The sequence below is a fragment of the Struthio camelus genome, chromosome 5 (genome assembly GCF_040807025.1).
Source record: "Struthio camelus isolate bStrCam1 chromosome 5, bStrCam1.hap1, whole genome shotgun sequence".
NCBI classification, from domain to species: Eukaryota; Metazoa; Chordata; class Aves; order Struthioniformes; family Struthionidae; genus Struthio; species Struthio camelus.
Window position 1 is genome coordinate 80,168,157 of NC_090946.1, and position 14,001 is coordinate 80,182,157.

General features: G+C 46.5%; 1 long non-coding RNA gene across 1 annotated transcript; it reads right to left on the reverse strand.

Moving 5' to 3' along the window:
* Positions 1-1,350: 1,350 nt before the first annotated feature.
* On the reverse strand, positions 1,351-12,061 carry LOC138067328 (uncharacterized). Its single transcript, XR_011141201.1, has 3 exons — positions 11,946-12,061; positions 10,377-10,490; positions 1,351-2,462 (listed from the first exon to the last, which is right to left on the reverse strand). It is a non-coding gene; the product is annotated as an uncharacterized lncRNA (long non-coding RNA).
* Positions 12,062-14,001: the final 1,940 nt, after the last annotated feature.

Consider the following 14,001-nt stretch of genomic DNA (forward strand, 5'->3'; position numbering starts at 1 on the left):
CCCACCATCCTGTCCCAAAACCACCAGCAGCAACAGAACATGCTCTCCACAAAGTGTGGGGAAGGGAAGAGCTGGCAGGTCTTGCTATGCTTGCTTGTGAGGAAAGTGGGTGCTTCACTCATGTCTCATATATCATATCTAAACCCCTTACGTACACCAGACATGCTTTGAGCGTGGACCTGGGCAGAGCCTTTCCACTCACATGGACGAGAGAAAGGGAAGGGCCAATTTGGGGCAAAAATGTTCCGCCTCAGTCTACGGAAGAGAATTTGGCCAATGCAAATAGATGGACTCATACACAAAGATAGGCCTGGCTGCACATCTTTGAATGTCCAAAGTGTTTATCAGACATGACCGCTGCAGAGTAAGTTACATCCTCATACAGTGACCTCTGTACTGCCACCCCTGTTTTGGGTTGCATGAGAATGTCAGCAGCAATTCAAGATAATTCCCAGCTCATCCACAAAGGCAAACATTGAGATGAAGTGGCTGATTTACTAGCGAGCACAGCTGATGAAGGCGACATCAATGAGGACATTTGGCAAGCTCGGCTCTGCACAATCAGAGCCTGCTTGTCTGTGGTGGTACAGCCTGTAATTTGCTAACGCTCATCTGCTATATGCAGCAAGGATAAATATTGACAAACTTTCCATGGGTCTAAGCTTATTCGGCAGCTGCCGAAAGGACCAAGTGGTTTGGTAGCCTGGCGCGTCTGTCTTTTACCACAAGCTGCCACCCACCCCTACAATAGCTCACAGCCAAGCACAAGGAAGAGGTTGCCCCATGTTCTAGTCCTATAATTAAATATCACAGGGGTCAGAAACACAAACACAAGATATAGAGCAGCAGTATGTACTCCTCCTTGCCTCAGTTTGCTGCCAGAGGTCAAACACTAGAGGCTGCTAACACGTACACGGAAGGGATTACCTAGTGGATGGAGTACCAAATTTTGCTGCTGAGTTCTTGCAGGACTTCGGGCAGATCTCTCCTTGCCCTTGTACATCTCAGCTCCTCACCTGTAAAACGGGTGGAGGGAAGATTCCTAATTCTGACCCACCCAAGTGAATCCACAGTCACCATACACTCAGCTGCTTAGTTCCTCCCTCTGAAGCACCTCATAGTGACAGGGAACCTTTATTTCAGATGGAGCAGCTACAGGCATGCAACCAAAAAGCTCCCCCTAGTCCTTTCAAAGGCCATGGAGCTGCGGAAGGGGAGGAGCCTGAACAAACCCTTTTGTTGAATGGACCTTTCTAGTTGAGGAGAATTGAAAGCAGTTTGCGGGTTGTAGGAGGAAGGAGCTGACAGTCTGGAGCAAGCTGGGAGCTCAGCAGCAAAGGCCCAGATGCACCTTTGCTTCCTGGAGAAGCTCCCAGCGTGTTCTCCACAGACTTGCACCTCTGAGGTCAAAGAAGAGCAGGACCAGTCCAGCCTAGTCATATGCAGGAACCCACCCTTAAGCAATAGTGATATTTCAGTGCTGTTTAAACACCCCAGAAAGGACCCAGGTATGTAAGAAAAGAGCCTGTGTTTGTCCTCCAGGGGATCTCTGCTTATTGACAGTGTGTAACTGGCAGATGCAAAGAAAAAAACAACCATAAAGGTGACATGAATCCTCAGGTGCTGCAACCTAACAGACTCCACACTCCCACTCTTGTCCTGGGCCAAAACTGTTAGATCTTGGGGCAGAAGTGGACTTAGAAGCAAGACACTATCTTTGTTATTTTTAGAGAAATCACCCCCTTTCTATCTCTGTGTAACCTTCTGAGGAAGGCTTCTGAAGAAGCGCAAATGTCCTTGACGAATGACTGGACAAAGGGAGGTGGAGGTGGAGGTAAGCCCATGCTGCCACCGCTCTAAAAACTAAGAAATGGTCTTTTGAGACCAGTCCTCAAGGCGAACACAAGTCATTTGTGCTTGCTTTAGTGACAACAGCACTAGCAACAGGGATAAGTGTAACCTGAGCAAAGTGCCTTATCTCTGTGACACCTGGAAGGCGACTTGCTAGCAGTTATCGCTGAGCATTACTTTGATCTACCAGGTGGGAGACAAATGAAGGGATCCCACATGCCTCTCAGGAGACTGCCACTCTGAGCTTTCCCAGCCCACCTGAGCCCATCTGCAACTATCCAACTCCAGCTCAGATTCCCGCCCCAGCAGAGCACCTGTGGAGCTGCAATCTACCTTGGAAAGCAACTGAAAAAATTAAATAGCAAAAGAAAATGTCTTTTGTGGTAGCTGGGTGAGCTGTGCTTCGGCCAGACAGCAGAGCCCTCTTCAGTCCATTGATGAGTAGTGAAGAGCCAGGTTGAACCGATGTGACCTTGCAAGCACCGGCAAACTCCTAGTTGCGCCAAGCTGGGGTTTAACTGGTGCTTGGTTACAGCAGGAGGCAGTGCCCTCAGGACGAGACCAAACGCACCCAGCCACTGAAATGCTCGCCATAGATAGAAGACATGCATCTGCCAAAACCAGAGGGTGGGAAATGCATCATATAATTACAGATTACAGTTTTAGAAGCAAGTGTTATTTCGTGGAGAAATCAGGGGTAGGGGGGAAGAAAAAGGGGGAGAAAGGGAAGAAATCTACATTCTGAAGTTAATCAATTTCAAAAAGCAATTTAACAAAACATTTCATCATGTGACAAGGTAGTTTTTCTTACAAGCAGGTGCACCGCAGTTTCAGAAATATTAAATCTTAAGAGGTTTGCATTGCACAATAGATGGCAGCCAGAAAGCATGTTGATGTTTTTTGGCAGTGTTTCAGATGTCATGGTATTTTTTTTTTCTTTAAAGCTTCCATCAGCAGGAGGGAAAACCGTGCCAAGGAAAAGGAATCAAATCTGGATGCAGCAAGACTCGCATTCAGACGGAGGCTCCCTGCCAGATGCTACAGGGCCAAATCGGAAACAACCACATTGAGTTCATTACGACAACTGCATAATCAAAAGCCTGCACAAAGGCAAAAAAAATTAATCTATTTAATACTTAGCTAAATTCTCAACTGTTGAAATAGATTTGAAGAAAAATTCATCATAATCCCCTCTTCCTGTTAAGAAATTCCTCCTTGTTCTCTGAGACATCCATGAGATGGCAGGAGCGCACTTTCCTCTGATGGCCAAAGGTACCACGACTTGGATGCCCTTTCCACACAGGGAACCTGAACTCCGCGCTCCTGCTGCTGGCTCTGCTGAGAAAGCACCGATTTATCCCTCCATTTATTCCTGCTGGAGAGACACGGGGGAGCGACACCAAAGGGAGCACCTTCAGAAAAGAAAGTGCCAGATACCAGTTTCCCAGAGTTGGGGTAATGGCTGCACTTGCTTTTCTTACTTAGCCTTCTGAGCCGCAGCATGTAATGGTTGGGGATGTCAGTGGAAACAAACCCTCCGGGATGTCCCAGTTTTCAGCTCCGTTTATGATCCTAAGGCCTCCAAACAAGCGGGGCATAGCTGCGCACCTGCCTCTGGGTAGGCAGGGCTCCTAACAGCCCAGCTTCCATGCACTGCACCAAAGGATGGGCTAGTAGTTTTGCAAGCACCTCCCCAGGCCAGGCTGCAGAAATAGCTTGCTTGCTCAAGATCTGCAACTAGCAGCTGAAGAGCATCCAGCCACCCTAACAGCTTGCAAGGGAGCACGTTGCATCAAGGAGCTGCTCTTTGCATGCACAAGGGACTTAAAATTAGAAGGTTGCCCAGTTTTTCTCTTGCTAGCTTGCCAAATCCATGCTCAACTCATAAACTCACTCCAAAATATTGCAGCAGCCTGTTTGGACAGTTTTGCGTGGAGGAAAAAGGTCGGAATGCATGCGCTTTCTCTTTGAGGACAGAACCAATTCTGAATCAGTTTCACGCTTCCTCAGAGACCCTGGGCGAATCACAACAGGCAGGCAAAAAAAATTCCAGCAGCCTCATGCTGGGTCCTCTCTAGCAGAGGGTATAACTGGCACTGGGCTGCTTGTGCAGCTGGACCGGTGTCCCGACAGCCCACCTACAGACTACAGGCAGGGAGGAACTGTGAGAACACGCTTCACCGTGGGAACAGAGCAGGGCCGGAGCCAGGGGCAGCTGAGCTTTGCTGTGGTCAGAGCTCCATCGCACCTGTGAGGTCGCTCCTCCGCGCATTGCCCTGATCTGACACACGCATGAGTCACTGTGGCACGGTCTGCAGCTGATAAGATAAGCACACAGGTGCAGGCAGCTGAGGTATGCTCCAGCTCCTTGTTGTCTGGGTGTCTGCCTTGTACCGAGCAGCAGGGGACAGGGGGGTTAGGGGACACTGCAGGGAGTGTGAAGACTTTGAAGACAGTATGTTTTAGCAGAGCAGAGTCGTAGTCCTCCTCCAGGGTCCTATCTCACAGCAGGAGCTGCATAGCAAGCTCCTAAGAGAGCTGCATGCCCAGGGCCATCACTGCAGGCTGAAATATTTTTATTATAGTGACATGTGCCCTCTGTGAAGACCAAAAGATGATGCTGGCTAACTTTTTTCAATGTCTCCTGTAAGCTTTGCATGACCCAAACCTCCGTTATCTCCTGTCCATTACATCTTTTACTTGTGTATCTTCCTTAACTACCTTGTGGCTTTCTAGTCTTGTGGTTCACTATCCCTAATGAGATCTACAAGATCACTTTCATGTTCTCTTAATTCCCTCTTTCTTCAGTGTGGTACATCAGCTGGTATCTTAGCTTCTGATTGCAGAATCAGCTCCACATCAAGAGATAGGCTGGCCCGAAGAAACATAGTGCACGGGTAAATTGTTTCAACACGCTGATACCTGCCTCTGTCTGCAGACAGTTAGCTTTTTGGTTACACGTAACTCTCAGAAAGGGCTGGGACAGAGGAAAAGTGAATCTGTCAGAGTATTAGCTCTACTGCCTGGCTCCTGAGAGCCTGCAGAGCCCCATGGACAGCAAGGGGACTTCACTGGGATACAGCAGCTTTGGAGATGAGGGGTGAGGGGGTAAGGAGTTGTCCTTTTCTCAGGAGAACAGTATCCTTCACAAGGTTAGTGCCTCATTTACAACCAAGATGCAAACCCAAGACGTGGCACCCAAGAGAGCTCTAATCTTGAACCCTCAGCCTCATTTGAATCACTGTTGATCTCTCCAGTGTTTAAATAAATTATTAGAAAACCTCTGCCAAATGCATAAATCCCAGCCTAATGCCCCCTGATGTCAGAGGGAAGGTGCCTGGTAATGTTACTGGTCTTTGGATCAGGCCTCAGAAGAGCAGCTGCAAGATATTAACCGGCAGGCTCAGAAATTCATCTTTGCTTTAACTTGGTCTAAACCTTTGTAAATAACTCACGGTAGGTCAGGGAAAAAGAAGCTAACAGCTTATATCTGGCTGCGTTCCCTTGTCCTGTAAAATAAGCTTACACTCTTAGGAAAGAAGAAAGCTTGCTAAACAAATTCGTGCAGAGCAGTGGTAGTTTCCATTTCATGAACCAAATCATGCAAGAAATTATTGTGATGATTCTTCACCTTTTTTCCATGGCCGATAACAATTTCCGCCTTACTTATTCAGTGTTCCCACTACGACTGTTTCCTACACTTGCAGTATTGCCAAGAAATCCCTCCTGCTGTGGCAAGAAGCATGAGAGCTCCTATGAACTGTCTGCTCATGGCACATGAAAGCAAGATGGTGCGGGGAGGAGGAGCAGGTACATTTACCTCTGGCAGGAGATGTCGTGGGCAGCATAGCCAGCTATGTGGGGTAGTGGGCAACAAGGGGACTCTGCAGGATGTGGGTCAACTTTTCACCTTCCTCTAGCTCCGGTTGTCACCCCATATCAGACAGCATCTCAGAGTGCCATGCTAATGCGAATCATAAATTGAATACCTTTTCTTTTTTTAAGGTGGTTCTGAAGTGGCAGGTGCTAATCTGTCATCTGGCTCCAGTCATCAACCTCCAGTCATCATGTGACACTGAAACACCAACTCCTCCAGCTCCAGCATGAGCAAATAACATTTTTCTTTCTCCCTTCACTTGGCTACCAGCATTGCTATTTCCTACGCCTCCATCCATGCTGGCAGAACTACCCGCTCCATGGGCTTGCTCGGCAGGTTTTAAGTGCACTGGTGCTGCAGCAGTCAGCAGAACGAACTCTTACTACTGCCACAAGTAGGAAAACAAGGGTTTCTTGGGGAGATACAGAACTGGGATGGACCAAAGTTATCACTTTCCATCAAGTAGAGGTCTCACAAGTGCAGAAATATGGAAATGTCAGCATATTTTCCATCAGGCAAATGACAGGATTCCTGTGCCACATTGGCATATGCTCAGCAGCTGAGAAAGGCTTGTACTGAGCGCACCATGCTGTCACTTCTGAGGAAATCAGCCAAATACATTGACACTTTTCATGTATATTGGCTCTAGACAAACGGCTTTACAGCAGGACTTCCAAATTGCTATCTTGCCCGCCACATAGGCTTCTTCTGTGTTCTTAAAATCCTTGTGTGCAAATGTTAACGTCTTTCTTCTACCAGGATCATTCATTTCATCCCTAAACCTCCATTTCCCAGTTCACATTTCTCTGGGCTGCATAAGGATGCTAATAAGGCTGAGAAATCTCAGGCCTCACTCTGCCTGTGTCGGTGGGTATTTAACTCTGCCCATGAATCATCTCCCAGACTTTGGCTGGGGTAGCACACGGGAGCACTGCTCCACATGACAGACCTTTGCAGAACCAGAGCCCAGCTGAATTAAATTGCAGAATTTAATTCCTCTGTGCAGAAATGAAGGGCATTCTAGGGCTTGGTTAAGCGGCTGCTGAAATGTGGTCTCTTCTGGAATGAAACACAATCACCATTTAACAACATATAGAATCAGCAATTTAAAGCAGTGAGTGAGGAGTACAGTTTCAGGAGAAATTGCAGACAGAGCTGGTGATGGCACGATGGGGGGCAGAGGGTCTGACTACAGATCTCTGTTGAATTAGGTGTTGGAGCAGACTAGATCATAACAGCAGCGTTAAACCAGATGCACTGCTGTTTTCCTATCAACGGGGATTACATTAGTTAAACCATTTATTTGATACTGACTAATCGAGGAAGGCTCAGAGGAGCCAGGGAATGAGTGGAGTAATCAGATATGCTGGAGCTTGTTCGCTCTGAGCACACACATGAAACGTTCAAAGCCGAAGCGGTGCAGGTGCATATTCCCAAATGCAGGCTCTTGTCTTGTGCGATTTAAAAATGGATTGGCAAATTACTGTTTTTTTCCACGGGAGCTACCATGCCTGCAAAAAACTTACCAGACTCCAGCTGCCATCTTGTGGTCATATAAGACATCTTCTTATTTTTTCCTTCTACCATTCATGGCTTCAAGCGCTACTTTTCCAGGATTGGTAATGCCCAAAAATTCCGGGAAATGCTTTTTCCCAGGAAAGGCCTGGTGGGAAGCATCGCATTCCCAAATTGAAGTAGTTTGGACCTTTTCACCACACATTGGAGAAGGTCCTTTCTTTTTTCCACCAAGTGACATTTGAAAAAGGTGGAATATAAATAGTGGGGTTTTAACGTTGCTTGTCACCCTTGAAAGCTTCCAGGAATTTCAAGCTATGCTCAGCAATAAACTCAAATATATTTGAATTTTGCTGTTGTCTTCCTCTGATTCCTATTTAGTACCTGCTGACTCAGCCACTCCATGCACGACGCAGAGGCCTGTGGATAGAGTCTGGAAAGTCAAATGGCCAAGTGAAATCATGCTGCTGTCCTTCTGAAGCAGGAGACACCACTTGTGCTGGCTCCTTCCTCACAGCACTTGCTCTAGTCCTGCAAGCTAGCCTGTGCAGGCAGATCTCTGAGCCATCTGGGGCCCCAGGAAAAACAGCGAAGCTCTGAACGAAATCAGAGGTCCATCTGCACAGAACAGCTTGCGGTACTTAAAGTCCCAGGATAAAGTCAGGGTTCCAATAAAGCTAATGGGAGTTGGCTGTCATTTGCATCGGGACCAAGCTTTCGCTGTTCTCCTTTCCAAACTCATGTAACATGCTTCAGAGTGGTAGCTGGACTTACAAATGCTCATGGAGCTACTCTGTGCTTAAAGTAAGTTCCCAGTGCTACTCCGGATTAGCTATTAGCTGGCATCTACAGCCATCACGTCATACCCTGTTCCCTTGTTCTGCTGCATGTCTTCATGGCCAGCAACCACCCAACTCCAATGTCCATTAAATTCAATCCAATAATACTTATGACATTTGTGCAGGCACCATTTTGAAGCCCTGGGCTTCTCAGACACTATATATTGCTACACGTACACTGAATATGTACATGATACATGTATATTGACATGAGACATCTGGTTGGTACAGTCACCAGAGAGAGAGACATCGATGGCATCAAGGTTAAAAATCAAGCCAACAACAATGCTGCGGGCAGGACTTTGCAGCTGGAGGCTTTAGGCCAAGGCCGCATGGGGCTTTGTAAGAGACTTGCACTGCAACACAAGTTATGAGCTAGGCTTTGGCAGCCCCAGAATGAGGTTTTCTGGCCCATGTTTTGCGGGGTATTAGTTAATCAGAAGTATTCAATCCAAAAAAAACCAGCTGGAGACCCATCAAGATACTTCCTTCAGCTAACTCTCTTCGGAGGCAACTCAGGACTGCAAAGGGGACACAAGTCCTATGCATGGTCCATCACCCCTAGCACAATTCATGTACCTGCTCCCCACCATCATCTCTCATCTATCTTTGGTCTGTCAGCTATAGACCTGTACCAATCCAAAGACAGAGAGTGCTTGGCAAAGAAGGTGTCCAGTGCCAGGTACCTGAGTAGTCCAAGAGGCAACAGGTTGCACCAAATCATGTCTTCTCTGAGGCAGCACTGTGTGTATTGAATATGCAGAGTTGATCCAGAGTCACTAGAAATATTGGGTTTCCTACAGAGAAATTGAACTTGAGCAGTAGGTCCTTCCTTAGCACCGGCAAAACCTGAAGTCCAGCAAGAAGCTTGGGTACTACTGGATTAGACTGTCAAAACGGTTCTTTCTGAACTTAAAATCTGCACATCAACTCTATTTACTTTCTTGAGAACAGAGGAAAGGAACCCTGCTTGTAAAATGAGTTATTTTATGGATGTCTAGAGAGGTGCTTGTCTTGCTTGACTGCACTCATATGAATGTGGTAAACTATTAACAGGCGAAATAACCCAAGGAGGGGTGTTCATGTCGTATCTTCTTAGGGAGGTAAGGCTCTGTACGTGATGTGGCTCACCATATCTCAAGCTGCTGGGTGACGTTCAGCAAGCATTCACCGTTTTCAGCCATTTCTGTCATTAAGTATGACTAAATGATGCTGCAGGGCAAGTCATGTAGCACTTGGCTAACTATCACTCATTTCCCCAGGCAAGACTGATCTCTGTCAGCCTAGGAGCTGACACCAAATGTAATTTGTAGACCTGCATCATCTGGCAGTCAACTCAGGCCTGCAAAAGTCAAAAGGATACCTGTTTTGAATGTCTCAAAAGCAAGGCAAGGGTCATATTCTAGCAAGACCTTTGCAACAGCCATTACTGCAAAATGTTCATCCTTGTGTTTTGTAGAGCCCGATTGTCAGAAGAGGCCAACTTCCTTTTATACATTTCCCTCATTCGGAGTGGAGTTTGCATCAAGCCCTCAAATAATATGATAACAATGATAATAACATCAAAAAAATCTTCCCCTGAAAAGGCGTGATTTGGGAACAGCAACATTAATGGGACCTAATGGCTGAAATAGGGCAATAAATGTGTAAGGAGAGAAGCGATCACTTAAACTGACTTCTGCTGCCACAGAAAGCTATGCTCTGTTACTCATCTTCAACATGAGGCCAGTTTTCATTATCCAGCTTATGAGGGCTGGCTTAGCCCCGATAATGGAAAAATTCAAGTAACATAAGTCCCACTGCATGGACCCACACTGACTTATGGGGAACTGATGAAGAATTACCCAAAAGTGTCTGGTTTCTCCTGCCCACTACTGCAGGGGCAGGGACCCCCAAGTAAGCTCCCGGGGAATTCAGCTCATGCTGAGCTCCATACGAACACAGCTGTACACCCCCAGGACCCAGGTAGGTGCTGGAGGAAGGATAGCCATGGATCTGTGCCAAGAGCTCCCAAGCCCAGCACTAGGCCAGCTCCGATGGCTCTGTGACAAAACTTCATTCACACCTGTGACAAAGCTTCATTCACAGGAAACCATGGGCACTTTCTGGGTAAACCTTGATTAGTACTTCTCCCAGGCTTAATCAGTCATCTTACTGTTCAAGGTCTGATGCAAGGTTCCTATATCTCCTTTCTATCTCCGACTGGCAAGCCAGTTCCTTCTCAGCTCAACCTACCTCCAGATCAGATGAAAGCATATTTCAAGTACTTTGCTCAGCTCAGAGATAAAAAGCACCTGTAAGAAAGGACGTCACCTGCCAGGTAAGCTGGGTTTGCAGTAGCTTTGTGTTGCAAGAATGCTTAAAAATCCCTCATGATCATCCTGGTGATCTTGGCTTCAGGAGAATACCTAAAGGAACAAACAAAACATAAAATATAAGCAAAAAGTTTGGCATATCAGTTCTACTTGTTGGTTCTCCTCTTCTGTCTTTGGTCTTGGCTGTGAGATCCCATCTTCTCCCGGGGTTTCCTAGACACTACCACACCACCAGCAGTACCTGAGCTACCTTTCTGCAGAGCTGAGGTACTGGTGAGCAGTGGGGACCTTTGCTTAAGATGTGGGTGCAGGTGTCATCAGTACTTGTGTTTGGCTTGTGCCGACAGTCCACTTGGACTTTGGAGCTTACAAGGTTGTGTGCTCCTGGAAATGGTACTCACAAGTAAAGCGTGGAAAATCTCCCATTTTCCATTCTCTGACTGGATTTGGTGTGAAGGTTTAACCAAGTGCAGTCTTCCTGTGGTGCACATAGGGTCAATGCCAAGTCTAGCCATAGGCTGGTTAAGTAGTTGCTGAAGGCCTCTGCATGTGCATTTCTGGATACTGACGTGCAAGGGATTTTTTTCTGCAATAATGGTGGGAAAACATTTCCTTTCTCAGGGCAAAGTCAGCTTTCCTTTCCTAATGTATTAGACAACATTTTATTGTAAAATGATATGAGCCATGTGACCAGGGCTGTATGAATGAAATTTCAATCTGTGACCACTTGGGCTGCAAGCTCCCCATGATGGTTTAGGAGCTTTCCTAGGCCATGATCCTGCTGTCAGCTGTGCGCTGGCAAATCTCTATGTCCAAGTGAAGGTTATCACAAGACTGGGGCCACAGTCAGTTTACTACACCAGGCTCTGGTATGCAGACCCTGTCCTTTCCAAAGGGTATTTGCAGCAAGCTTGGTCTTGCCGGGGGCCACACATTCCCAGTTCCCATGAATTTCAGAGGAAGCACTTGGCAATTTGCAGGACTTGGCTCATGTCATATGAAGGAATGTCTCAGCATCTGTGGCACTTGGATTAGCAAGCTCCATGCTGCCAAGCAGAGCCGAGGCCTACTCCTCACATCTTTGATTAGCTCAGCCTCAATCTGATTAACATTGCCTAATGCAAAAATTCCAATCTACGGTTGCTGACCTTCAAGAAACTGCATGTGATACCATTTTTGCACTTGAAAATAATCCTTCGGTGCTGTGTTAGAGCAAGGACTCGGGTGTGGTTCTAGTTCCTCAGGACTCCTATACACCTCTCATTCTTCTACACTGCAGATGATGTCTTTAGGACATTAATTATCCTAGGAAGAAAACATCCCACAAAAAGAAGGGTTCTAATTGCTTACATATTTCTTTTCTTTGTTTTAAGCAGTCAGATTCCTGCAGAAATTAGAGGTGCTGCTGAAAGACATAAATTTTGTGTTTGAGCCCCAGATAAGTTCTAGTTTGCTGCAATCAGACCTATTAGCAAAATCTCTATAAATCTCATTTGTGTCTCTGTACATAATCTCTATATAATATTTTACATCTCTAAATTCACTCACTGTATTATTTCCTGGTGTTGTTCCACAGCAACTATATGGCATGAAAAATGAACATGGTACCAGCACTGATGAAGGGCCACGTATCCATGAGTGAGTCTCTCCTCCAGTGGGTAAATCTGGAAATGAAAATGTGAGATAGGATGGGAAAAAAAGCAGTGTCTCATCAAGTTTGAAAAAGATTGCTTTTACCGATGCTTGTAAGGAGCCACAGGGGATAAACAGTTCAAATCTCAGATTCCTCCACCATGTTTGTACGGAGAACGTTGGACTCACAGTCACTGCAGATGGATTCCAAATGCTGGGATGTTCTTGCCGTGGAAAAGCTAGCAAACTCCAGAAAAATTACTCCTAAGCCAGTTATTAAACACTTGGAAGCTTTTTATCAACTGACACACAATTGGTATTTATATAACACAGCAATGTAGCCAGCTTAGCTGTATCAAATGTGCATGAACTTGACTATTGCAACTCATGGATCCAGTTGTGCCTTCCCAGAGCTGGGTGCAAGGTCTGCGCATTAATCTCCTCCCTCCTCCTGCCAGGAGGAGAGGAGGAGGTGGGCCAGGAGTGGGGCTGCAGGAGACATGAGCTCCTTCCCTCAGCCCTGTCTTGTACAGCTGTTTACATCATGGAGATTTTCCTCACTCCTCCTTTAAGAGGAGCCCTAAAGACAGATGTTAGAGAGGGAACAGCTGTTAGTTGAGCAAAATTGATGCTGCCAGAAAGGTCTGAGAGTAGCTACATACCTCCTGATCTGGATTCATGGCCAGGCTGCCAAAGCCCTGTGTGCCCTTCCACAAACCATTTAATCGCTCAGCGTCTCATCTTACTCTCTGCCAAAAGCACGTTAAAAAACTTTCTTTTCCTTGATTTTTCAGCTCTTTTTTATAGTTTGCACATTTTGTAGGCAAACCTGGTTGCACCTCTTGAGTTCGGCACCACACCCAGCATAGTGGTGCTCTGTTTTGGCCAAGGCCTTTAAATCAGTCATAATCTTCATATTTATTAAGAGCTATTAAAGCCTCCCAGAAAAGCTATAATGATCCAATTTGACCAGGTGTTTCTGGGTCACCAGCTATGCCGTTGCTAAAAGAGGGGGAAATCACAATCCAAACTAAATTAGCATCATCACATGCAAATGAAATTCTGATAAAAAGCCATTTCAGAGCTTAAAGCACAATTAGCTATGAGTAGCACTTCACCTGTTAGGCTGACATCAGCCCAGAAGGAGAAGTCAGTGAGTCTGAATTCCCAGAAACTGCTAAATAGAGCTGCCTTCCTAAATACACTAAGGTAGTCTCTTTTACTGTAATGGGTTGCTGTGGGATTAAGGAAGGAACAGACCGTATGGAAATGCATTTCACCTCTCTTTCATGAGACTGGAATCCAGTCTGAAGACAGTCCTATTTGAGACAAAATGTAAACAGCTCAACGATCAAGAGGAAGTAGCAAAACTATTCCCCAGGTTGAAGAAAATGAAGTTTGACATGTCTGCTCAGCACCAAGCTGCAGCCACAAAGAAGCTTGTTCTGGCCATGGCTGTGTTTGCTCTCCTCCTGCCAGCTCGCAGAGCACTCTTCCCTCCTCCTGTGCTCCCATGGCTTGTTCTGGGTTGCTAGATGTGGGGCAAATCTCCCTCCAAGCTTGGTGCCTCAGAGGCGCGGGGCAGGGTATGGCTGTGACTTTGGCATCATGACTGGAGGAAAACTCATGGCCAGATTGCGGGGCTGCATGAAGGATGGAGAAAGGGTCCCGTGCTGCCCTCAGAGTGGAGAGGGCAGCTACTAGAGAGCCCTTAGGTAGCACCTTGTGAGTAAAATAAATAAACCAAGAGGGCTCCCACCACGCGTGGAAGCCCCTGGAAAGGCTCCTGTTCACTTCAGAGAATCGAGCCCTTAGAGAAGTGCAGTAACAAGTTCACATCAAGTCAAGGCATCCTTGCATTCAAACCCGGATCGACTGGTTTACAGTCTGCTGCTGAACATGGGCAGCTTCTCTCTGCTGCTCCGAGGGAAGCGTTTTAAAGCTGGCAAGCCTGACAGAGTAAAGCTAAGCA